The following is a 25483-nucleotide window of genomic DNA, read 5'->3' as shown; positions in this document are numbered from 1 at the left end:
TTTTTCTTTCAGCTCAAAAACTGATGGCTCTCCTTGCACTTAACCACCATTAAGTTGTGCTCCAGCAAGAACAATTCTATTAAAACTTTTCAAGCTTTCAAACAGTTACTGAGTGTCAGAAAATTCAAAAGGATGATAATGTCTATCTGAAAAACATTTACTGCATGATTCAGTTGAATGTGATTGGTACAACCATATTAAAAAATATGTAAAGAATAGCAGGAATGATTCTAGGGTATTAGAAAAGCTTTACAGTAAGAGGCTTAAACAGTTCAACCTGTTTGGTTTATCAGATAGGACTGAACGGTCCCCAGAACAAGATACATAGCCACATAGGCAGAAAACCTACAGTGTAAAGCCTGTACAAGGCATAAAAAGAGAGTGATGAGCAAAGGAAAGCTCAAATAAGCATAGAGAGAATTAGCCACTGCAACAGTTTATCACTAGCAGTGGTGGATTCCCATCTGTCAAAACCTGAAAGCCTGTTGGAATTGCATGATTCTGGCAACAAAACTGATGTATACAATTCTGGCAATACAAAAAGATATTATAGACAGAATTATATGCTAGCATGCGACTTGACAGTCTGAAAGAGCCCTTCAGACTTAAAAATGTATACTGTACTCCTCTATCCAAACTGCAGAAATATTAAAACTGTACTGAGAAAAATAAACAAATTTAAAGGATTCATAATGAAAAGTATTCCAGAGGAATGTCTTCCCAGCTCAATCCTCCACAACTGTTTTTTCTTGAGAGAAAGCAAGGGAGGAATCTAGCAGTAACGTAAGGTGCTTGTCAAAAGATATTCATGCTTTGAAAAATGGGCAAATAGTAAGAGTAATAAAATAAAAACATATGGTTTGTCCACATTTGAGGACTTGTAATACTGCTGTGTGAAGGAAGAAAGTGAGGCATAAGTTTTTCATCTCTTACTTGCTGTTCACAGAGCAACTGAGAAGTAAAACATGCAAACATCATAACCTTAGTCTACAATGTAAAGCCTTCTGGCAGAAGATCAAAGAAGACAGAACATAAAAGCTCCAGATAAGGCTTGAAACTATAAAGCTTGAACCAAAGGCGTGAGAATTGACAAGTCTGTTTGTAGAAGAAATATCTTTAATAACAAGCATTGCTTCCATGGAAACGAGGCCTCCAGTCTGATTTGGATCCAGGAGTGACAAAGGAGAGCAGATATTCAAGGCACTGCAATTGTCTTCACAATCTAAAATACCACGATCTTCGTAAATACCAATCTTTTTTTTTTTTTAAGAAAAGAAGAAAAACTTATGATGGTGTCCTTTTCATTTTAGTTTCTGAACAGTCTTGCAGGGAAATCAGGCATTTTACTAGTAATGTATGAAAGAAAGAAAACAAGAACTTGCTAAATTAGTTATTAAGAATGTGAAACTTTCTGGAAGTTATTGGAGTGTAGAACCACACACAGGCCATCACATTAAAAAGAAAGCTTGCAGAAAATGCTCAAAAGCAATGGCCTTGTAAAGAAAGCACATCTTCCCTCCCAGACATCTGTCACCTAACAGCTGTCCCCCTAATAGCTCATACAAATAATTCTCTGCTCAGCAAGAGCACTTGACCTGATCTGATGGATTTGCAGGATCATGTCTGGGTAAACTATTCCAGTGCCCGAGCTCTAGCTGGTATACATAATATCGTCAACATTTCAGGATGATATTCTTTTTTTATTAAAGTTCTATTTTTCTTTCAATATTAAAAAATGTTAAGAATCACAGTTGTTCTACATGCTTCTCACTCCAAAACAGCTTATAAATTCTGTTTCTTTATTCTTGTCCGTCCTTTTTTTTTTTTCTAATTTGGGTAATTTAGTTTAACCATTGTGATAATTTTATTTATTTTGGTGATAAGATCAGTACCTGCTCAATGCTGATGAATCTTCAAAATCTGTAATTGTACGCTAATAAGAAGGAGCTAAAAAAACATTTGGACTAAAATCTTTTCTCACACTTTTAGTACACATACTCCAACCAATAATTTAAGCTACCCTTATCCTGCCATTTTCCCTTACCTATAAGGCAGTGTGAGTTAATCATCCCTAAAACAAACACCTTTTACTTCAAGTTATGGAAATAAATCTTTAAAACTTCATGCTGATGTGAATTTAAATTAGGCGTATTTATAGCTGAAGCCTTAGTGATTTTCCTTATCCACTCAGTTTGTTTCTGAGCAGGAATTCCCAGCTCACTGGCTTCCTATTAATCCAGGTTCCCACTCTGCAAACAGAACAGCTCTGTGGCTCTGACACTTCTGTGTGCCTCTAGGAGGAAAATGCAGTCTCAAGACATTATGTTGTGATCTTTCTGCATTATTAATCCAGAGAACTAGCAGTTACAAAACATTTTTATTATAATTATTTGAGCACACACACACACAAAAAAACTAAATTAGGAAGACAAACACAATAGATAAGCAGATTATAACTTTCATGTCAGATATACAGCCTAATCATCTTTTATTTCCAAACTCCAGATGAGTGAGTTCACTGTTGGGGAGGTTTAGGAAGAAGGAAGCAACTAAGTCTTCTACTTTGGACTCCTCTTCCATTCCCTTCACAGAACTGTTGCTCCCCTTTGTACCCTTGAACTCACTTGAGCAAAGGAGGAAATGGAGAAGGGGAACAATAATTCCATGGAATATAGCAATTAACTTTGAGCTGAGAGCTCTAAGGTGCAGCCCACTGATGCATTCTATTGAAACTATGCCACAAAGAAGGCTTTGTGGCAGATGTAGTAAGTTTCATGCAAAGATAATATGAAATTATTACTTCATTTTGCAAAATGGTCTCAGGGAGTCAAAACCAGGCCAGCGGGTCTATTGTCCCATCATCAAAGTGGTAGTGCAGCTCAGAGTCCACAGGTCATCTGCTCTAAACAAATCGTTCCAAACATCCAGAGCTACAACTCTTGGTCCACTCCCTACAAAACTCAATAGCAGTGCCTGTCATGTATCAGATACTTATTTACACTTTCACATAAATCTTGAGCAAATAATGGATTAAATGTATCGTTAACACCTCCCCTTATGCTACCATGAGACTGGAAAGATATTTCAGAGCATAAGTGAAAGACAGGTTTTACATTAGCAGATTTTTCAGATATTATTTGAAGAATACTCTAAAACCTGTGAAAAATTTGTGACTTGCATCTTGAAAGAAAAAGTGCTACAACAATGCATTTTCTATTGCCAGTTTTTCATACTCCATGAATAAACAAACTGCCTTTTTCTGGCAGTCTGCATACAGAGATGAGCCATCCTTGGCAACAGGTGCCAGAAGAGCTTCCACTACACTCTCAACAATTTAACTGAATAAGCCTTTATTGACTGGGCTTATTCAATGACTATTTGAACATGGTAAAAGCTTAAGAAATAAATAGCAACTATTTTAACTACAGTCTGACTAGAGATAAACGTTAGCTCTGTAGAGCAGCCTGCTCCTCAGTCAGGATCATATGGGGGGGGGAGAAAAATAATCTCTGCAAGTAATTTGCATCCCATGCTGAGCAGCCACATACTGCTAGTATGCATTTAGAATTTGGTCAGCCTAGTAGAAAGAGAGATGGACCTGTTGGGTACAAAACTTCCCAAGCCAAAATTGCACCAGCACCTGCTAGAGCAAACTGATCATTTTAGTAGAAACAGTGGCCAGGTCAGTACATGGCTGAGAGGGGAGGATCTAGAGCAGCGTGTGAAGGTAAAGGCTTTAATGAAAATACTGGTCATGGGTTTGCTTTCCAAACCTCAAGAAAAATAAATGAATGGATGAAACAGTCAGTTTAGTGGCACTGTATTGGTACCAGACTGTATTTAAATTGCCAACAATAAGTCAACAGTTCATTTCATGCATAATGCCAACAAATAAAAAACAACTGTGTAGAGATTTCTTGTTTGGTACTGTGGTGCTACTGGATTCTCTCTCAGCAATGTGTGGGTCCTGTTACCAGAAGCCAGCATAGTTTCACAGCAATGCTGTTTTGGCTTCTCACTAAACTTACTTCAAATATTTAAAAACCTAATATCAACCATTCAACAAAGTCACGGTTGATAGCTGGCCTGAACAAGTGTCATGGTTTTATGATTTTTGTTATCGGTATTCCACATTGTAACATCATGTAGTGCACTGGGAGTTAAAAAGTTAATGCTCCAGTTCCATGGACTGCCGATTTTCTGTGTACCTTGTTCTCAGAAGAGAAGAACTACATACCCCAGAGGACTTTGCGTTCAGAGGGAAAGATAAAACTCCTTGCAAGCCACGGGATACTCACTTTTTTCGCTGCGTGGGAGTGCATGTTCCCCTGCCATCCTGCCTTCAATTCTTAGAGTAAAGCCATCAGTTTTGGACACTCTCTTATTAGCCTCAATTCCAATTATATTGTATTATATTGTGTTATCTTGCATTCCAATACCGTATTTAGTAAATTAACTTTCCTCCTCATATCATTGCCGCTGTTCTGTTTTTAGGTCCATCTCCCTACCCTTCTCCTTCTCCCTTCCCCAGGGCATGGGTCTGTGGGTCTCCTGCTCCATTAGTCACAGAACCGGGTCAAAGCAGCCCATAAACCACAAACATCCCCTCCCCTCTCCCTTTTTCAGGCCAGTTAGTCTGTGGGGCCTGCTGTACCCCTGTCACAGACACAGATAGATCCTCCCATCATGGACAGATAGATCTAAAGATAACTCCGTGACAAGATATGTTCTTTTAAAAGAGCTCGGGAATCATCTTTTTGAGATCACAAATGAAGTTTTATACCAAATACACTGTGTAGACCAAAAAATCCTATTGAAATCTCCCCTTGGATGAGGCTAGAGAAAAAAGGAAAACACTGATGAAATTTCTGAGCAGATTTAACTGGCCTTTATCAAAAATTATGTTTAGAAATAGTCATGTAATTTAAAAACAAAGCATGTTACTTCCTAGAAATTGAATGCACATTTTCCTGTGCACCATTCCTAAACCCCCTGAGAGCATAAGAAAAGGCTCATACATAAGTCATAGAAGTAAAGCAGAAAAGGAGGACTGTTCTGAACAGCTTTCTCCTCCTTGTGTCCTTTTTAATGTTTTTGGAGATCTGGATATGTTGATCTCTCTGATTCTATACGGATTCTTATTCTTGTTTCAATTAATATTAAAAGCACAGACACAATTCAGCTGACATATATTCCCAGATTCATAAACAATACTGAGAATGTTTTGATGAAATTATTGTTCTGAAAACATCCTCTCCAAAGGCCAGAATCTTAGTTGTCCAGATTAACAATTCTCTTTCATGAAAGAGTGGCATGGAAAACTCCGTGATATTCTTTTAAAAAAAATCAGAAACTAGTTTATAAATTCAAATAATGCATCTCCAGAGCTATTTAAATTGGACCTTTTGCTCCATAGCAAAACCATACTGAGGAACAAGCCTCCTAAGAGCCACACATTCCCCAAAGTCCCAGTACCCTCCAAATCTTCCATGTGCTAAACTGAATAGACTTTTGCTTGGGGTTTATTTTAATTTCTTCATGATGCCTGTCATTCTGACACTTGAAATAACACAAAGGATAGCCTAAAGACCTACCTCCAGTAAATTCCTACTGTGACGTAATAGATTCTCTATTAATTCCTTTTGTGTGTGTGTGTGTGTTACTGCTGTTCTTAATTATTTCATCAGTTTAAGAATATAGGGCTGTGATTAGGCAGAATGGATTCCACTGATTTTTATTCTATGTAAGGAAAAAAATTCAGTAAATTAGGTTTGGTGTTGTTGTCCCACCATAACCTTAAAGAATGTAAGCACCAACAGTGTTCTGACATTAAAGTACATCCACACATGCATCCATATATCCCTATGGCATCAGACAACTCCGTTTTCACATAGGCATTTATCGTTTCAATCTGCAAGTGTAAAGCTCCTTTAGACTAAAAATTACTTTGGGAAGAGCTGCCACAACTGCATGGCTTACCAGAACCTACTGCAAACTCCTGTATACTTTGAACACTATCCCATATTTTCTAGCAGAAGCTGTGAATGTCAAGTGGTGCAGGTGGAGATACTAAACGGTTGTAATGCTGTTAGGTGTGCTAATATTTCTTGTTGATTGGCCTGTTGTAGAGCTCCTATCAACCAGGTTTGTGAAGGGATGAGGGGAAATCAGTCAGTCTTCTGCAGCTCTGGGCCAACAGTTTTGATGCCCTATCGCCTCTGCTAGTGTAACCGTAAGGGCTGCCTTTGAAAGGTTTGCTGGCTGTTTTGAGCTGTGAGTCAGTGGGTGAATGCAAAGATTTTGTCAGTGTGGGTTAAATACAATGCCATAAAATGAAAATTTTAGCTTCTACTCAACTCATTCTCCAAGGAAATCATGTTAAACACTTTAACATACCCTGTATTTTGTGCATATTCACTGCTAACCATCGCAATACCCATTGCTGCATACCTAAATCATGCTCTCTGAAAAGTGAGCATGAGGGGATGATGAAGGAGGAAACACTGACTGCCACTCAATTCACAGTAAATTGCTAGTTTCTCTCATTTCTTCAAAATCAATAGGCTAAATACAGCTGTGACATCAAAGTGACAGACCCGGGGCAGGTGGGTCTGCCACATCTGCAGAGTAGGAAGGGCTGCTACTGAACTGATAACATGCACTGCTGCAATGGAGCTCTCTAAGAAAAAAAAAGTCTATCCAGGGAGATCCCTTTACATTTTCTTAGCTGTTCCTGCTAAATTCTAGTGAGTTGTCCAATTTTTCAGTACTTGCTAGACTCAGTTGTCACCTGGCAGAGTTCTGTAAAAGCCTATAAAAGCCAAACCAATTTACATGCCTGAGGAATCAGGAGCTGCCAGCTACACCTAGCATGGCCAACCAGTGTTTAAAACCACTCACTGCTTACTGTTTCCATTCCCACCTGATTAGAAAAGTATTACTTTGAGGTTAATTCTATTGCTAAATTCATGAATAGAGCCTAATTTGGAGTTATCAGTGTCCAAAAAATGAACTCCTAATAAAAGTGCATGCTGTGTGAATGGTTTCATCACTCCTGCAAAGCAAGAAATAGCCACGATACCTGTTCCTCAGCAAACAGCTGAGAATATCAGCTCTTCTGGCTGTTTCACTCAGATTCAACCTGCCTTAATCTACTCTGGAAGGTAGCTAAAATTGAACAATTACTTATTTAAGTGTTATTAATTTTGCCATCTAAGAGTTCAGCATAGCCAGCTAACATATTTTAAAATATACTGCTAAAAATAAGAATCCTTTCTTAGTTATTGTCTATTTAGGCTTTCCTTAATATGTGTTTTAATTCATTTAGTTTCTTGTTCAGAATAACACCTGTAAATTTTTCCTAGGAGAACACAAACAATAATTAAGTCGGAATCTTTCAGCACTTCAAATAAACCAGCATCTGTCAGATCTCATCAGAAAAAAATAGGCCTGGGCAAAGCCAGACAAATAAAAACAGTAAATCAGACAATAAATTCTTAGCGGATGCCATCTGGAGTATCAACCCTCATTCTTGTATCCATGTGCCTGGTGCTCAAACCATTTCATAAATGATTACAATCAAAAGCTTTTGGAAAAGCAAACAACTGACAACCAAAACAACAGCACCGGACCGCTGCCTCCAATGACTTTGATCAAAACTGACAATGGACAAAAAAAGAAACAAAAGAAAGTGGTCTGTGATTTTAGGTAAAGCAACTGTGGAAGTGCTAAATATACAAATATTTTCTCCTGTACTTTGAAATTACATCAGCACTCTTTTATTTCCATTCAAAATACCTGAATATTGAGGCACTTTTAAACACAAATATATATTATCTGAGCAAGGAATCATATAATAATAGAGTTAGAATCACCAAGGACAGAAAAGATCACCCAGTCCAACCATCCAACTATCACCAATATTTCCCACTAAATCATGTCCCTCGCTACAACATCTAAACGTTTCTTGAACACCTCCAAGGATGGTGATTCCACCACCTCCCTGGGCAGCCCATCCCAGAACCTGACCACTCTCTCAGAAAAGTAGTATTTCCTAACATCCAACCTGAATCTCCGCTGATGCAACTTGAGGCCATTCTCTCAAGTCCTATTGCTAGTTACATGGGAGAGGAGGCCAACCCCTAGCCCACCACAACCTCCCTTCAGGTAGTTATAGAGAGCGATAAGGTCTCCTGTGAGCCTCCTCTTCTTCTGGCTAAGCAATCCCAGCTCCCTCAGCCACTCCTTCTAGGGCTGCAGACACCTCACCAGCTTTGTTGCCCTTCTCTGAACACGCTCCAGGGCCTCAACAACTTTCTTGTAGTGAGGAACCCAAAACAGAACAGAGTACTTGAGGTGCAGCCTCACCAGGGCTGAGTAGAGAGGGAAGATCAAACCTCCCTGCTCCTGCTGGCAACACTATTTCTGATACAAGCTGGGATGCCATTGGCCTTCTTGGCCACTTGGGCACACTGCTTGCTCATGTTCATCTGAATGTTGACCAATACCCCAGGTCTGTTTCCTCTACACAGTCTTCCAGCCACATGAAAATAAAATCCAGGATGCCATGAAAAATTACTTGTTTTAATATAGCATCAGTTATTCTTTTCTATGTGGTGTGAAGGTTTTCTGGTGCTGCCAGCCATTTACCCATATAAAAATTTGGAAAGTGACTTGATAGCTATAAAATCATCTATGCTGAAGAGCTACTTTCAGTGACGAACTAGAAACAGATTTTTTTAATGTAGGCTCTAACTGCACAATAAAAGCATTAGAACCATCCATCACATTTTCCTGTTTTTATTTGCACTGTTATAAACAGAGTATTAAACTCATGACAAAATCTAAGACTAGCATTTTATATGCTGTAAAAGAAAGGCATCCCCTCTAAGGAAGAGAGCAAGTTGCAAAACTGTTCCAGATAGTTCTCAACACAGCTTAAAAGTTGTCCAGAATTTACGTATCTATGCTTTGCGTGATATAGACCACATCCATGATGAGGCAAGTTGCACTTTCAGCAAAACAGGCATCTCCCAAAGCAGAGCTGGGCGCACCAGCACCCACCCAAACACATCTCTTCTGTCACTGACTTTAAACATTACACTCCTTACCATCTTGTTCTTTCAAGGCAGGATTTAAAAATGCACACAAGGTTCCACATGATGACATGAACTCTATCCATTTTCCTTTCCAAACACACAGATGAATAAAATTTCTGAAGACAACTTAGGGCTAAGAGTGACATAATGCCAATGACAGTATTAAATACAAAAATGGCATCACTCCCCATTTCAGCATTCATCACAATGTTTTATTCAAACCATTGATTCCACATCATACACCGACAGCTTCAAAAAAGTGTACTTCAGGGGTAGACAAGATACTTTCCTCAGAGAAATCACTTTTTCTTTTAAGTCTCAGTTTTACTTTTTTTTGCAAAAATATAGGGGACAAGTATTACCTGCATTTCTCCCTGGATAGTTTGTGAAAATTTTATCAATATATGTAGTTTTGAACTCATCAGTATCCTCTGAATAAAAGCAACTTTATTCTAGTATGACAGGTGGTTTATATATGTAACGCATGAGATATCTTGACATTATAATCCTGAATAAAGAGGAACAGTTTCTGATCTTGTTTACATGGCTGTATACTAGAAGTAACACTTCACTGAAGGCAGTGAACTTACTCTGACCTACACTGACACCACAGAGAATGGAATTGCACTCATTCTACTCCTTGCTCATTTTATCTGACTTTCCAGCGGTTCTCCATTATCTCTGCATCCATCTTCCTAAAAAATTTGACAAAAACAATGCCACTAAAAGCTTATGCAAGTGATGTGAAAATCCAAACATCATTGACAGCTAATTCTTCCTATTTTTTATCCAAACTGCCTTTTCTTATGGAGTGCTGCCTATCTAAATCTTGTGTCTGGTGTGAAAGAAGACCAGCACGTTGATCAGACAAAGGGAATGTTAAGGGCAGAGGTACAAATATTTATTTATTTTAAAGATATGTTTGTCAAAGATATGTTCACATGGGAAATACCACTGTCAAAATAGCTCCTCTGAAGTTAAAAATAATTCTACACATATGTGACCACATCTAGAGAACGTAGGCAAGAATAGATATGGGAAGAGATACAAATAACAACGGAAAAATCAGTCTGTGGTTTGCCATGAAGCAAATGCATGTCTGCATCCATTTCCCATGCAGAATAGCCCCATTAAACAGCCATGAGCCTCTCTACACAGGCACCAAGCATCTTCAGCCAATGTAATCAGCCAAAGCAGTAGCTCTAGGGACTGCCATCCCATGTACATCCCATAAGAGCTCCAAGAGGACCCCTTAAGTCTTAAAGGTGATTTGTCACATTTATTGGGTTTGAATGAATGGAAGTCAATAGGCTGGAGATGACGGCAGACAGCAATGAAGCTGCAAAATCCTTTGTTTAGTCTTCAACAGCATCATTTTTGCCCTGCTGATTTCTTCTAGTGTTTTTGAAGACATCACAATATTTGTCCATTGACTATGGCTATAAATTTTTGTTTTTATCATTCAAACTGGCAGAAGTATTTTCTCTTTTAAATCCAAAATATCTCTGTATCTTTGGAGAATTGATTTACAGCATCTGGATAGGGACAAAAACTAATGATAACAATTACTCAAATAGAAACAGCAATGGATTTCTATAATAAAAGGTGATCTATAACTACAACACATCAATAAAATCAGATAAATAGGTTATTTTAATGAATTTACATCAGCAATTCCAGAATTTTCCTCTATAACATCTTTCTTGTAAGCCATACTCATCAGTTTATATACATGAAGAGGCTATTGATCTCTCTATGAATAGTGTGCTTAAATAGACTTTTTAGAAAAAAAGTGGAAGCTTTGTCAGATCCAAGCTGCCAAAATAGATAAAACTACTGCACTGCATTCCATGCATATGTACACTTCATGTGTTTTAGTACCAGTTGTTGCTATCTGAAGTGTAAACATTCTTATCAGAGTGAAGAAGCAAGCTGCAATGGCTTTGAGGCACAGAAAGAAAATATTTTTGCTAAAATATGCACCATGTTCTTTTATGTTAGTTTGGGATGCAATGGTTATAATCCACAAGGATGGTAATGTGCAATTCAATTACTGCTCTAGAAAGCTCAGATAGATTATCTCAAAAAGGAATCATCGGGTTTTTCTTATGAGTTAAAAACAAGTGAACAGAAAAAATAGCAACAACAAAACCTTAACTGAATCATTCCCTGAAAAAAGTAGTGTTGCTTTGGATGAAAAATTTAGACATCCTAGTGTTCAAACAAATTGGAATCTAGAAAATTTCATATGTCTCTTTCTTTCCAAGTCTTGCTGGGGCAACAAGTATTAAGCAGTTTACAGAAGTTTCCAGTGCTGCTTTAAACATCTAGAACTTTTGACTCAGTTTAATTTGTAGTGAAGCCCCCAACCTACTAAGTTCTGAATAACTATAAATAGATAGGAAACATGGATTATACCCTCAATAATAATAAAAAAAATATGCACTAAAGCACATGGTCAGTATGCTAAAATCAGCCCACAGCTATTAGTACTTCAGAATTACATAGCAATCCCCAAAGTGCATGAGTATTTGTCAACGCTTTACGGGCGTTAGGCCCGATTCCGTGACAAAGGGGACGGGGGACCCAAGGGCCCACGTCCCGGGAAAAGGGGAAACGGGAAAAGGGTAGGGAGGGTAGGGAGATGGCCCTGAGAGCAAAGAACAGCGGCAACAATCTGAGGAGAAACAAACTAATTTACTAAATAAGATATCGGAATGCAAAACAACACACTATAGTACAACACACAATAACTACAATTTAAGCTGATAAATCCAATACAGAGAGAGAGAATGTCCCAAAATCAAGGTAGGCCTTACTCTACTACTGACGATAAGACAGCTGGAGAGCGAGGTGCTGCCAAGACGAGAGACGGCAGAAAAAGGGAAGTCTCGTGATCTGCAAGTTTTTATACTGCGAGCTTTTATCTTTTCCCTCAGGCTGGAAAATGGTAACAGAGGAGCAAAGTAACGTGGGGACTGTAGTAGTCCTTCTCTTCTGAGAACTAGGTACATTCACTACATGATGTTATGATGTGGAGTACCAATAACCGAAAATCATAAAACCATGACAGTATTCAACTTTTACTAATTATTTCAAAATTCTTGTAGCTCCTTCGGAGCTACAGCTCAGCTCTTGGCCACCTCTTCTTCAAATAAAGGACTTCACACATGAAAGAAGCTTCATTCTTTTCAAGTTGTTTGCTGTGCAGGACCTAGAGGGGTGTTAACTAAGCAGGGATTGTAAAAAAATCCCAATAAATACCAAGACCCAGAAATTCCTGGGTGAAATTTTGTGCAGCACCCAATGTGCACTCAGAAGCCTGAACTCAGGGCGCAAGGCAATTACAGCTGGGACTAAGCACCAATCCTAAGTACCGTTTAGGAACGAACCTCAGGAATGCAGTTCATTCCTTTGGACACTGAGATACATATAGGAAATCAGAGGCTGTTCCTATTGATTAGTTATGGACACACTCAGGAGAACAAGGGAAACAGCAATGAGGGTTTTATAAAGATCTTCGTAAATGGAAGGAGAGTTCAACATCTCACAAAGCATCAGTGTTCACCTTATTTTCAATGCACTAAATGTCAACATAAGGGGAACTCACACTCCTAAAATTAAATTAGCTCATTATTAAAAGAAACAAAACTCCCTCCCGCCCTATTGATAACAATACTGACTAGCCCTGCCAACAGCCTTTATCCAGTCCAGAGTTAGCGTAGCTTGTTAAACCACCCTCTGGGATATCACTACTGCATTTGGAGGGCTTAATTCACTATTTGTGAAGGTAGAAATTAAGGCTTCATCATTACTGGTCCAGGTGCAGGGTTACTCTACTCTAAGTCTTAGTTGCTGGTGAGGAGAGATGGGAACAAAATGCAGCTGAACATTTGCCATACGCTTTTGCTACTGCTTAGCATAAAGGAGGTAGAAGAAACTCAAGGATGACGTAAGTTTCTACTGAGCTTCCAGAACTGAAAGAGTGCTGGAGTCTTCAAACCATTAGCTATCACCACATTATCATTGTTAACATTTGACTTAACATACTATTTCATACTATGCACATCAAGCCCATTATTACATGGGGCTATAGTGAAGAGCAGAACATATTCTGACCAGGACCAGCAGCAACTCTGAGGACCGGTATGGACACCTTTCTGATAGCTGAGCCTCTAGTGAGAATGGGAAATTAGATCTCACAATTATACAATTATAATATTATTATGCATAGAAAAAGTTGCACTATGCAATTTTAACGGTTTGAAACATTTATTATGTATCTCCTGGAACTGTGAGTCAATGAAAATACGCATAATTCTGATCTTTTCAGGCAAAAAGAATATTAGTTTTTTTTTCTATGCTCTTGAAGATCAACTTGAAGAAAATAAAACCAAAAAGCATTCCTATATGTCACAAATCATTCAAAATACAGCTTTTCTCTAAGAAGCTGCACAAATGCAGTTCTGCAAATGGGAGTGTGGAATATTAGTAAAATGCAAAAGCTCTTCCCTCTTTTGCCCTACCCAAGAGAGCTGGGGGGAGGGCTGCACGTATACATTATTTCATTGTAGATCTATAGCTATGAACCTGTATATAATTGTTCTATTAATTATTCTTTGCCATAAAGTGAAAGGATTCTTAAATTGATTTTCTTTCTTAAAAAAAATTGCATATTAATGTTCAATTATCTTACCATTGACCATTGTTTTCTCAAGTCAAATTTTCATTAGAACAAAAATGTATGTGCAAAAGCATTCTTGAAGCACAGTCAAACCCCTTGCATAGTTTTGTGCTAATTACTGATGCTTCTTTCATTATCAGCCTGGACTTTAATGACAAAAGAAGACAAGTGTGGAGTCTATTTAGCTTGAGCTAATTACTAACCATTCCCCATTCAATTTATGCTCAGAGGAGTACAATAATCATGACACAGTGCATTAGCTCTGTCCCTGACAGTATCTGCCATGCTGACTGCTAATTGACAGGGCAGATTCTGGTCAGGAATAACAATCTTAGACATGTCTGGTCAAGAGCAAGACTCCATAGTCTTTTCTTCTTTGCAGTGACAGAAAGAAAACCACTTTTACTTTCACGTAGAGGAATAGCAGAAATCTTTCTCCCTGTTGCAGTCTCAAGGGGCTTTGCTCTCTGTGGCTTGCAGATTTTATGATTAACATTTCAGCTGTATCTAGCTGTATCTAGCTGTATCTAGCTAGAAAAAAATTAATGAATCAGAAATGAGAACCAATGAACATGACAAAAATAGATCAACTCACCTGTAAATTACCACTAACTCAGATATTTACATTGCACCCAGAGCAGAGAGTCAAGGGCTGGTCACAGTATTAAGCCATCTAGTGCAGAATGGACTGAATTTCAAAAGGTTTTAGTGCACTTAACATTGCTTCAGGGTTTTTGTGATCTTGAAATTTAAGGGACTTATGATAAATCCTGCAAAATATGTAGCGAGTAATGTTATTTTAAGTCCATTAGTCTATCTCTATCCCATACTTTCATCTCAAAACTGTGATACCATACACCAAATTAAAAGTACCCTTACTGTGACAGTCTAATGCATCATCAAAAAAAATATACTGAAAAAGCGAACCGCAGCCACCCAAAGTCAGCTCATGAAATTCTTCAGCACATGTGTGTCGCACAGCAAACAACATATGATGGAACAACCAGAGGATCATGCCAGTCTAAGACTTTTCAGTTGTACATAATCTTTTCAGCTTTCACTGGCTGTCCCTCTGGTAATTCAGCCATAATCAAGCATCTGCTGATTCAGGAGAATTTGTGCTTGCAAGGGAATAGGATTTGTAAAAGTTAAAAATTAAGCACATCCATAATTCCCACTGTCTCTATGTAGGTCCTTAAACGTTTTGAAGATTGGAGGAGATATTTCTGTGAGTATATGGCATGTATGGCTAAGCTGCGTGTATGTGGAAGGATTTAACTTTAGAGGCACAGGATTAACATTAAAATACATTACTGGTAATGGTACTTTTTACTGTATCAGCAAAGAAAACAAAGTTAAACTGGTACTTAGAGGGCAATAGTCCACGTGTGAGGTTTCTCACCTTGGATCAGTTCACACCAAAAAGGAAGGGGCTAAGAAACTCTGCTTTTAGCTAAGAGTTCAAAGAGAGAGTATTCATCAACACCACCAAAACACTAGAAGATCCATTACACCAAAATGCTGAGTCTGCCATTTATGTCCATGAGGTTTGCCTCCCAGCTTGCTTTATTTTGTAACCTTTCATGTTTTAATTAGAAGCAGAAGTACAATGGCCATTGACAGCTGTAAGAAGGTGAATGCTGCTCCTTGCCACACCATTGCAAAGTTAAAGAAATTGTCTACCATTGGTTCAGACCACTCCAACCCACTAAAGTAATTAGTTAATTCATGTGATGGAATCTCCTCCTCTTCCCACACAACAATACTTTGTCGCTTCAGTACGGTTTCCCACACAATTAAAAAAAACTCCAGTGGAAACTGGAGTTGAGCTCCTGTTTGGCTACATAACCGCTAAGTATGCCCGAGATCCTCATTGAAAATACTTAAATACAGTGGCTGCTTTTAGTATCATCATCTCAGAAATACTGCTAACCAGCACCAGCTGAGGAATAGGCAAGTTTGTGCAAAACTGTGTACACTTACTTCTACAGCTTCATCCAATAATTGTCATGGTCCATTCTGAGAGATTATTTAATTAACTGATCAGGCTAGATTAACACTGCTTTGAGGTGAATGACAGAAAAATACTTTGATAGCATAGTGAGTGCTTCTACTAAGCTATTAGATCTAAAAAAGTTACCAAATCTGCCTTCTTACCTTGACACTAACACAGACATAACAGGCAGTGCCTCTTCCACTCACTGGTAACAAGGACATCTGTTTCCCCCTGAGGTGTGGGGAAAAAAATGTCTCAAGTCAGTATTTTGCCACATGCTAGCATCATAAAGCCATACCATGCAAGATTAGCCAGATTTCCACAAATCAGTGCATAAACTTTCCCGAAGCAGCAGGGAGAACAGCAAGAGCACAAGCTTCTGCAGTGTGACCCACAGCAAGGTGCCTGATGGACCAACAGTTTATCCTTCCTGAGCACTCCCCATGGCCTGCTGTGCATTGAAATCTTAATCTAAAAGGTACCTCAAAAATACCAAGAAAAAATTGAAGATGCATTTGTATAGAATAGCATCTGTTGCCATTTGCAGGCCTCACGATAACCTTCACAGATCAACATTTTACTTCCCAGCGTCATTTTGCAGTTTAGAGCAGGGGCTTTCTCCAGTTCATAATAAGAAATACATTAAGAATAATATATTTCTACCATACTAAGAAAGAACTCTCACAAAAAGCAGCTGTTTACTTCATAAAATTGTTAGCTGGCTGGCCCGCTTTCCCAGGGGAGCAATCATTTTGTCTATGTTCTACAAGTTTAAAAATAAAACAAAAATGTTACAAAAGTGTTTAACTACAACTCACTAATGATCATTGTCTCCGATTATACAACACGGCCACATAATTGGCATTACAGAAATTGAGGTGTCAGGAAAGCAGCTTCACATCGCTCACTATCATTTCCTTTTCTCTTATTTATGATAAAGCAATGGGAAATTTCTTTGCACACTTAGTTCTGCATTTACATTGGCCAAAAACTGGACTCCTTTTCAGGTGGCATATCACTCCTTTGCTGAAAGAAGTGGATAAAATGGCAAGCTCGCTAATTTGTAACTTTAAAGCAGAAACAGCTAATTGCTGTAGCTGTTTGCAGGTGTCATTTCCATAAACTGCAGCAGCACACATCCCTGTAGATTTATCTTTTAAATGTGGTATCCCCTTGTTTGATGCAGCTGAACTCTGCAAGGCAGATCCATTGTATGGCTCTAGGTATAGCACAGCAGGGAGGTACATCATAACAAATGAATCATCAGAGCTCTTCCCAGCACTGAGACCTCCATTTTACTAATTTACATTTCAAAAGGAGCTACAGTTTGAAGTAGTAAAGAAATCATTTGCTTTGCTAGAAAAGTGCTTTTCCAAGTAGGAAAAGCTATGCCAATTCTGAAAAGCATTCTGATTATAATTTCTGTGTTAGGACAGGCAGAAAAGACTTTTAGAGCCTCTCTGGTAAAAGCTGCCCAGTATTTCTTCTGTCTTTGACCATTTAAATCTCCCATGGAACAGCAGGTCCACATGCTCAGCTGCCTTGAATCCTTGGAAGAAACAAGGTGTTCCTCAAATACGTGCTTGTAGGTTACAATACAGTTAATAGGCTGGAATACAAACACCTCTGAGAGACATTGTCAGAAGCAGTATGGCAGGTAAGGATTAGATAAATTCTGTCTCTTGAGACCTCTGTCTGAAAGTTGTGGGGAGCAATGCTGTCTGAGATCTGCAGTGTATTCTGTCAGAAAGCTTCTCAGCAAAAGGAGGTGTTGGCTGCTCCAGTCTACCACTAGCAAGTCACGTGTACAATACATTTCTTATCTCGCTGTATTTCTGCAAGACACAATGGTTTAAAATTTGTAAGGGCCTATCACTGATGCTAAAGAAAAACTGAGAAGGAAGCCAAGCTTTCCTTCTCCCTTTTTCACACATTCCCACTTCCTTGGACGCTGTATGGTCATACTTGGGATGACAGTGAAATGACATTTCTATGACAACCTTTCTTGAAATTCCTAGAAGTTTCTTCATATTTGAGCAGAAATACATGAGTATAATCATGGGTCCCAGTATGATAAGATTTCTTTTTGCACTCATCTGGATAACAGAAATTGTTAAGCCTCATAAAACTGACCTTCAAACATGCCCACTTTGGTATGATCACTGATGTCACACCTTTATCGCAGGAAAAACACATGATAATAAGCTGGCAACCTATCACCAAAGCTCCACTTAGGGGAAACAAAGATGCCAAGGATTACTATTACAGAGCACAGGATAGCACTCCCTACCAAATATCTGGCTTTCAGCCTGCTCCCTTGCTGTTATGAGAAAGCTTGTGATGAGAATAGGTAATTGCAAAATGAATTCATTACCATAATGCCAAGAGGGATACAAAATGAGGGTGGTAAAGTTTATACTGTTGCTAGTAAATGTTAAAGCCCCAGACTTGCTTTGTTCTTCAAACATCATACCTGCCAAAGATAAAATTTCTCATAACTATTCAGGTAATTATTGAACATTTTGGAGGGGAGAGACATGAGAACAAGTATTTTAAAAAGAAGGAAAAAAACAACAAAACACGACATCAAAAAAACCCAAACAATAAACAAATGAACAAAAAAGACCCACCAGACTGGCTCAGCAGTCTCCCTCTGGCTAGTTTGCTAACTAATTTAGGAGAAAGAAAAACGCACATATCAAATAAATTCAAATTCTGACATCCAGACATAAAGGAAAGCAATTCAAAGCAGACTGGCTTTATCTGGAGGTTATTTTATATCTTCAGTCAAATTCATGTATGTGTATTCTTCCTCTTTTCACTGTTTACCTGGGACATGTAACACTCAGTAATTACTTCACAAATACATACTTACATATAATGAAGCAATTATGTACAGCATTTAGTAACTCTAATTGTAGTTACCAAATAATTCAAAAATTAATTGCCTTGTAATTTGCAGGGCTTTGCTCTTCAGTGCCCTGAAAGCCCTAGATACTCTGTGACTATACATTATTAGAATGGAAAGCAATATTAAAATTAAAAATATTGAAAAAATCTAGCAAAGTAAATCTTTCATGAAAGCAACTCATATGGCTAGTAAATTTTACATGGCATTCCAACATATAACTTTTAACCTACCTACAGAAATCTATTGAGAGAGCTCATTTCAATAGTTGAAAATTTCTTTAAGGTGTACCCAAGAACTTCCCTGAGAGACATGTCTCTGTAACACCATTGTAGCGCTCACTTGGCAGATGCAGCTCTGAATTCCAAAATAGAGCAGCCCAAGTTCTGCATCCAAACACCCGTTCAGAGATTAGGAAAAAGCCCTCCACATACGAAGCATCCTCTTGGGTGGCCTGGCATGAAAGTCTGAGACAGACGGCAAGATGAAACTCAAGCATTTGCTCACAGCTCATTTGGAACTGGTCTGAGGCAAAAGCCAAAATCTTAAGAGTTTATAAATGTTTCTTCTTAAGGGAATACCAAAATAATCAGTGTCCTGTTCTGATCTTTCCTATCAAGGCACAGTCGTGTCTAAAGCAATGAGCTTTAATACAATGAGGTGACAAGTTCATACATCTGAATGTTCCTAGCTATCACAGTTTCCTGGGAAACAATGGCAAGTCCTCTCAGCACTCAGCGAGCACTCGTCTTGCACCCATGCTTCATGCGGTGTACAAAACCAAGTGCTGAATTTGCCCTTAGTAAATGGCTTATCCACTTCAGTTTTTCACTTCACTTCCAAATACATTTAAAGATTTATTGACTGTTTCCTTTACATATGTTTCATATGGCAACATTTTTCTGTACATTTTCATTGCTACATTCCAACTAATAATCAGTATAGCATTATTCTGGTATTCTTGCATTAGACTGTGACAGCTCCAAGGTAGCAAAAGAACAGTACTAGTCAGGAGACAGTGTTCCTGCAAAGGCTGCTTTGTTTCTTCACAAAAAAAAAACCTGAAGTCTAAACAAGTATTCTTGGGGAACTTTGACTTACATTAAAAAAAAACACTTGATTTTCTGATAAATGATCAGAAATGAAATCTGTTGTTTGTACATAAACAAGAAAATTTATCTCATGGTACAGGAACTGCAAATCTTACTGCAAAATTGAAGCTTAGTTTTTGTTTTTGTTCTAACAGTAAAACATGGAATTTGATAGAAAAACGGAGGTAGTGGCATTAGCTTGACTTTGAATAATAAGCTATTGGCCCACCCTGGAGATAAAGTCTTGTGTTTAATGAAGCTGGAAGCTAATGCATAATGGCAAATGCAGCCTTTGGTCTTTTGTTCTACCTTAGTCAGTGGAAAACATTACAGAACTGTTTTATGCACACACAATATGATTAAATCACAACTCATGGCAAATTAGGGCTTGAAATAATTGTATATTTTACTCTGAATTTACAATTTCGAAAGCTTTAAACAAGTCAGCATGTTCCAAGGTTAATGCTGGTGGAACAGCTGTCAAGTTATGTATGTCCATTAGTAATATGCCCATAGTTTTATGAGTCTGAACCCCTCACAGCATTCATGCACTGTCTGATGATCCATTCTCCTTATCATGTGGCAACATTGCATTGAGACTCAAGGGAAAAAAAATGGGATTGGAACAACATGCACATCAGAAACAGCAAAATGTTTTTGAACTCAGTAAAATGCAAGTCCCATTTATCTCACTCAAGCATTTCTTTGGGTCTCTGAAGTCTCTTTCTCTTAAAAAAAGATTAATAATTTAAAGTTGGCCTCTGTTGTCCATTACATGGTTCACAAATATTGTATCTTTCATTGGTGTGAAACTTAGCTTAAGGCAATTAGAGTTGACTTGGTTTAAATTCAGCATATAAAAACAAATATACTGACTTGTTTGCAGTTAGCGAATATGACGCTTCTTTTGGAAACATAGTAGGGAAATTAAAATTTCTTTAGCTACGCTACTGCACTATCTTCAAAGCAGATAACGATACTAGAATTACAACTACCATGTATTTTCAGCAGAAAAGCTCTGCAGAAAACACAAATAGAATCCAAATAATAGATTGAAAAACCTCATCAGTGATGAGCTTTTGGAAACTACCTAGTTTCTCAAAAGGAAATACACATGGTTTTACAGAGCAGTGCCTCAGAACCTCATATCCACGGCATCAGGGCAGATTTGCCAGGGAGAAAGCCAAGAATCAGGGCCAGCACTTCCAGCCCAGCTCCTGCCTTCCTTGGCAGCATCCCCATTCTATGGAACTTTGCAAAGGCAGCAAGAACATGACTGGGAAGCACATTTAAACCAAAGGGAGTATTTTGGCACCATCAAAGTCATCATAATTAGATAATTGTTGATAGTCATATTTGCAGAAACTCTAGAGCTAAGAGAAGCTGAAACAAATCTACGGTTCAGCAATCTGGGAACAGTGGGTGAAGAGGCCTAGGAGCAGCCAGGACTGCACAGATCAGTGAGAAACTTTTCCTCCAGAGAGCCATCAGGCAGCAGGCAAGGCATTCCCACAGCTGCCCATGGAAAAGCTAACATGAGACTGTTTCAGCCACCCCTGACTACAGGCCAGTTCATTTGTCTGCCTTACCTACATATATCATTCTAATTTGCTTCATTAAAAGCAAACAAGAAAACTTTCTATATCCATCTTTATTCAGATTAAACCCAAGAAAATGCAGGTAAAGGAACACATTTTACTTCCTGTTCAGCAGTGCCTTTTTCATAACACGTTACAAGAATGAGTTCATCCACTAAAAAGATGCACAGACCACAGCATGGTCCCTGCTATAAGCACACATCACCGTCTCTAGGGAAACATTAACTTTAATGAATAATGTCAAATCAGGCAGAAGCTGCAGCTGAAATGAAAGCTAAAATGCTAGTATTTCTCTATTTGTGTTGCTTTACAATAGAGGTTAGTATTCTAGATTCAGAGCAGAATTGGGACTGTGTGGTGGGAGAGCAGTTAAAAGCTTTTCCTCACTATAGGTCTTGTTGGAAATACAAACACAAGATTGCTGCAATTAGTTAGGATGAGTATAATTCAACTGATCCTAGGCAGGATAGGGGCAAGGGAAGAGGATGTTTAATTGTTCCTTAATCAACTCTTCTGTAGCATTGTTGTAACAAATTAAAACTGTTTGCACAGAAGGAGGAAGCTTCTAGTATAAATAATGTTAATTTGAGCTTCAAGAATTGAGGACCTAGGAAACTGCAGTCTCAAATCTCAGTCATAGTACCTCTGATCTTTTCAAAGGCCCTGAGGATATTTATTCTATCCTGCTCTAGGATTCCTCAGATAGTTTGGCAGAGACAGCAAAGCAACCTGGTTTTGCTCTCCAAAGCTGAATAATACAGCACTAATAAGAATTTCCCAAGTGTGATATAGAGATGCCAGTGTTTCTCTGAGCAAGCTTTTATCTTTGTAGGCCACAATCCTTTTTTTCCTGTACAGACAGGTAGAATGAGATCTTCAAAAGAATTCATATTAGCATAACTCAGAGAGGGACAGTAAAATTTCTAGTGATTTCAGGAGGAAAAGGCCAATAGCTACTTCTAAACATGCTCCCCATAGCCGATATTTTGTATAAAAACATCAGGGATGGAGGAATTCATTAAATGTGTCAAAATCTCTCCAAATATGAAACTTCTCTAACCACCTAGCATTATCCACTGCAGAGGAGGAAGAATTTGTGAGGAAAGTAGGTGAAAAGCAGTCAGGCTTAAACAATATACCTCCTCCAATGTCACTGTTAAGGTGTCATCTTGGCAGATACCTTACAGATATACAAGAAAATAGGATTTCGTTTTACATTTTGGACATATTTTACAGTCAAACCAAGACTGTATAATGAAAAGTACCTTTGTATTCAGAACACGGTATATCTGGGAGGTATGTGGCATTCACTTTCAATCTAGTCAAGTCAGAACACATTGTAGTTTTGCTGAATTATTAAATCTAAGTAAGTGTTCATTAATAAAGACTGAACAATTGTTTTCTGAGGCAAACCACAACACATTACATTGGGGAAATGGAAATTTTATGCTAATCACTGAGGACAGAGTGCTTCATTTCTCTAAAACTGTTAGGCAGCTGTTAATATTAATGATATTTTAGATGTAGAATTACTTTAGATATCAGGCAGAAATCTGCATTCGATTAATGCATCAAAACATTGCTTAGAAACAATCTCACCTCCTAGCATCATATGGTAGGCTAACGTAAATATGGTACAGCTGGGAAACAATCAAAAATAATAAAATGAATATTTTCTATTTCTAATTAAATAATAATCTCTACAAACTCCAAAAGCATATCAGCTATAGGTTGCTTCATGAATACACTTTTAAAGAGTTTGACAATCAAAGCAAAGTGCTAAATAAAGTGAAAATAATGGCAACTCTGGGAATGTATTTCTACATCAGAAACATTTCATACTTTCCCTAGTGAAATCAGAAAAAGAAATAGAACCTTCCTACATCTAGATTATTACAGGGAAATTACTTCCTATCAAATCATTCATTCAATTAATTTCACTTTTACCTGTTCAAATACTACCTGCAAGAAAACACAATTTTCTCAAAGGTACCGCTTCAATTAATTCACTGAATAATTTCAGTAAATAAATTTTAGGATTCAGACTGTGACAAGTGTTCAGTATTCATATCTTGAAAACTGTTGATCAGTTCTGACTAATCCGGGGATGATGGATTCTTTGCCAAAGATGCATGAACAAGATTTAGTCTTGCCCATAGCCCACTACAGTTATTCCTGCTGTGCTAACTCAGCATTAGGAAATTACTTAAACTAAGTCTCCTACTCAGTCACCAGTAGTTCTAATCCAACTTTAGAATGAGCACAGAATCCCTCCTATCTCAGCAAGGTTGCAGGAGCCCAGCTTGTTTGGATGTGGCAGAGACATCTGTATGTGGCTAGCTTACACCTTAATGCCCATTCTTTCTGGAAGGATGTAAATTCCAGCTACCGTGATTTCAGTAAACTTTGTTTTTTCCCCATCACTGACATTTCTCTCTGGGAATAGCCAACACAAGCCAGGTGGATTCAGGAGCTGAACAAGCTTTCTATTTTGCTTCTACTGTCAGCTACCAGAAACTAGACTACTGAAAATGATAAACCCAATCAAAAGATTGTGTAGAAGCCTCGTGAGAATGCCTGGCCAGAAAAAAAACAAACAAAAAAAAAACAAAAAAAAAAACCCACAAAAAAAACCCATGCATGAAGTAAGTATTTCAAAGCAAAGGCCTACAGCTATTTAGTAGTAAGGAACAAATCCTACAATATGTTTAACTGGTTGCATGTAACACCAGTCACAGGCTTAAGAAATTAAGCATTTCTTGGACTGTACCAAGCAGCTGATCTATTTTTCCATTTTCAAGGTCACAATCTCATCTTCAGTTATCTTTGTGAGTTATAAAGTAGGAGATTCCACAGAACAGGAATTGAGGAGAGAAGCAAATCCCATCAACCTCCTTCCTGAAGAGCCTGCACAGCAGCACCACCTGCACCACTGATCCCATCACACACAACTGGGTTATCACAAAATTCCTCAGCTTCTTCCTTAGTTTAGCTCCTGCACTGCTGAGTCACCTGCTCTGAGAGTTTGTTTTAAGGATCTCTTAGCTGTCTTGTCTTTGGTATATCACATATGAGCTGGGGCTTTTCAACAGCTGACTTTTCATTTCTCAGTCATCCTTTTTCTTCCAGGTTTAGTTTTCAGCTCCACTATCTTTCCTTTCTGCTGTTCTGTATTACTTACTTTTCCTGATGATCCATTCTTCTGCATATCTTTCTTTCACCTGGCAGACTCAGTAAAAACTATCTTCAAATTCTACCAGTCCTCCCCTTACTCCATTGAACTTCTGTGTTGCAAGTCTCAGTCCCCTACTTTCTCCTAACCCCAAATGGGCCTCCACCAGTGTGGCTTCACTCATTTGCTCTCATGCATGCCTTCATCCTCTCCTTCTCCTCCATAAAGCTTCCTCAGACTCAGACAGATTAATTGTATTGCAGGATATTTACACACTGCCTTCTACTTTGTATCTCCCTATAACAGATTTTGTAGATTTTCAGGTCAGAAACATATATCATACGTGCTTTCCTTTAGATTTCACCATTAAGAATTTCTATATAGTGAATTATCATCCCATATATTTGCCCATAGACCGTTTTAAGACAAAATACAGTATCAAGAGGAGCAAAGATCAGAAGCAGATGCAAATATTCAAACTTACATGACAGAAACCCCCGCCTTGCCCTGAGCTTGGTGAGCAGCCTGACCCTGACAGCATGAGAATGACAAATCTGCCAGTATGAAGGATTCTGTCACTGAGCACCTTGATGCAGCTCATGAAACATCTGGGGTGGCTGCTCACAGGCACCTCAGAAGAAAGTTGAAGCCAGCAAATCCAGAAGGCAGTTCCTGCATGGCCTGGCTGAGAGGAAATTGCCCAGCTGATTTGTAAAGGGAGAGCCTGGTGTGATGCTCTGTGGTTGGAGCCTGCAGAGGATGGAGTGGGCTCTGGTCTTACAGAATACAGGTCTCTGATTAGCCTTCCCTGCATGCAGCTGTATTTTCCATGTGCAGATAAAATGCCTTTGGAAATATTTTCCTTTTGGGCTGATATACAATAAAATGTCACAGTGAGGCAAGAAATACCATTTTTGTATACGGCACTACAAAGAC

This window comes from Numida meleagris, chromosome 4, assembly GCF_002078875.1.
Source record: "Numida meleagris isolate 19003 breed g44 Domestic line chromosome 4, NumMel1.0, whole genome shotgun sequence".
Lineage (NCBI taxonomy): Eukaryota > Metazoa > Chordata > Aves > Galliformes > Numididae > Numida > Numida meleagris.
The sequence above is the reverse complement of the archived record's forward strand: the minus strand, read 5'-3'. Positions refer to the sequence as shown.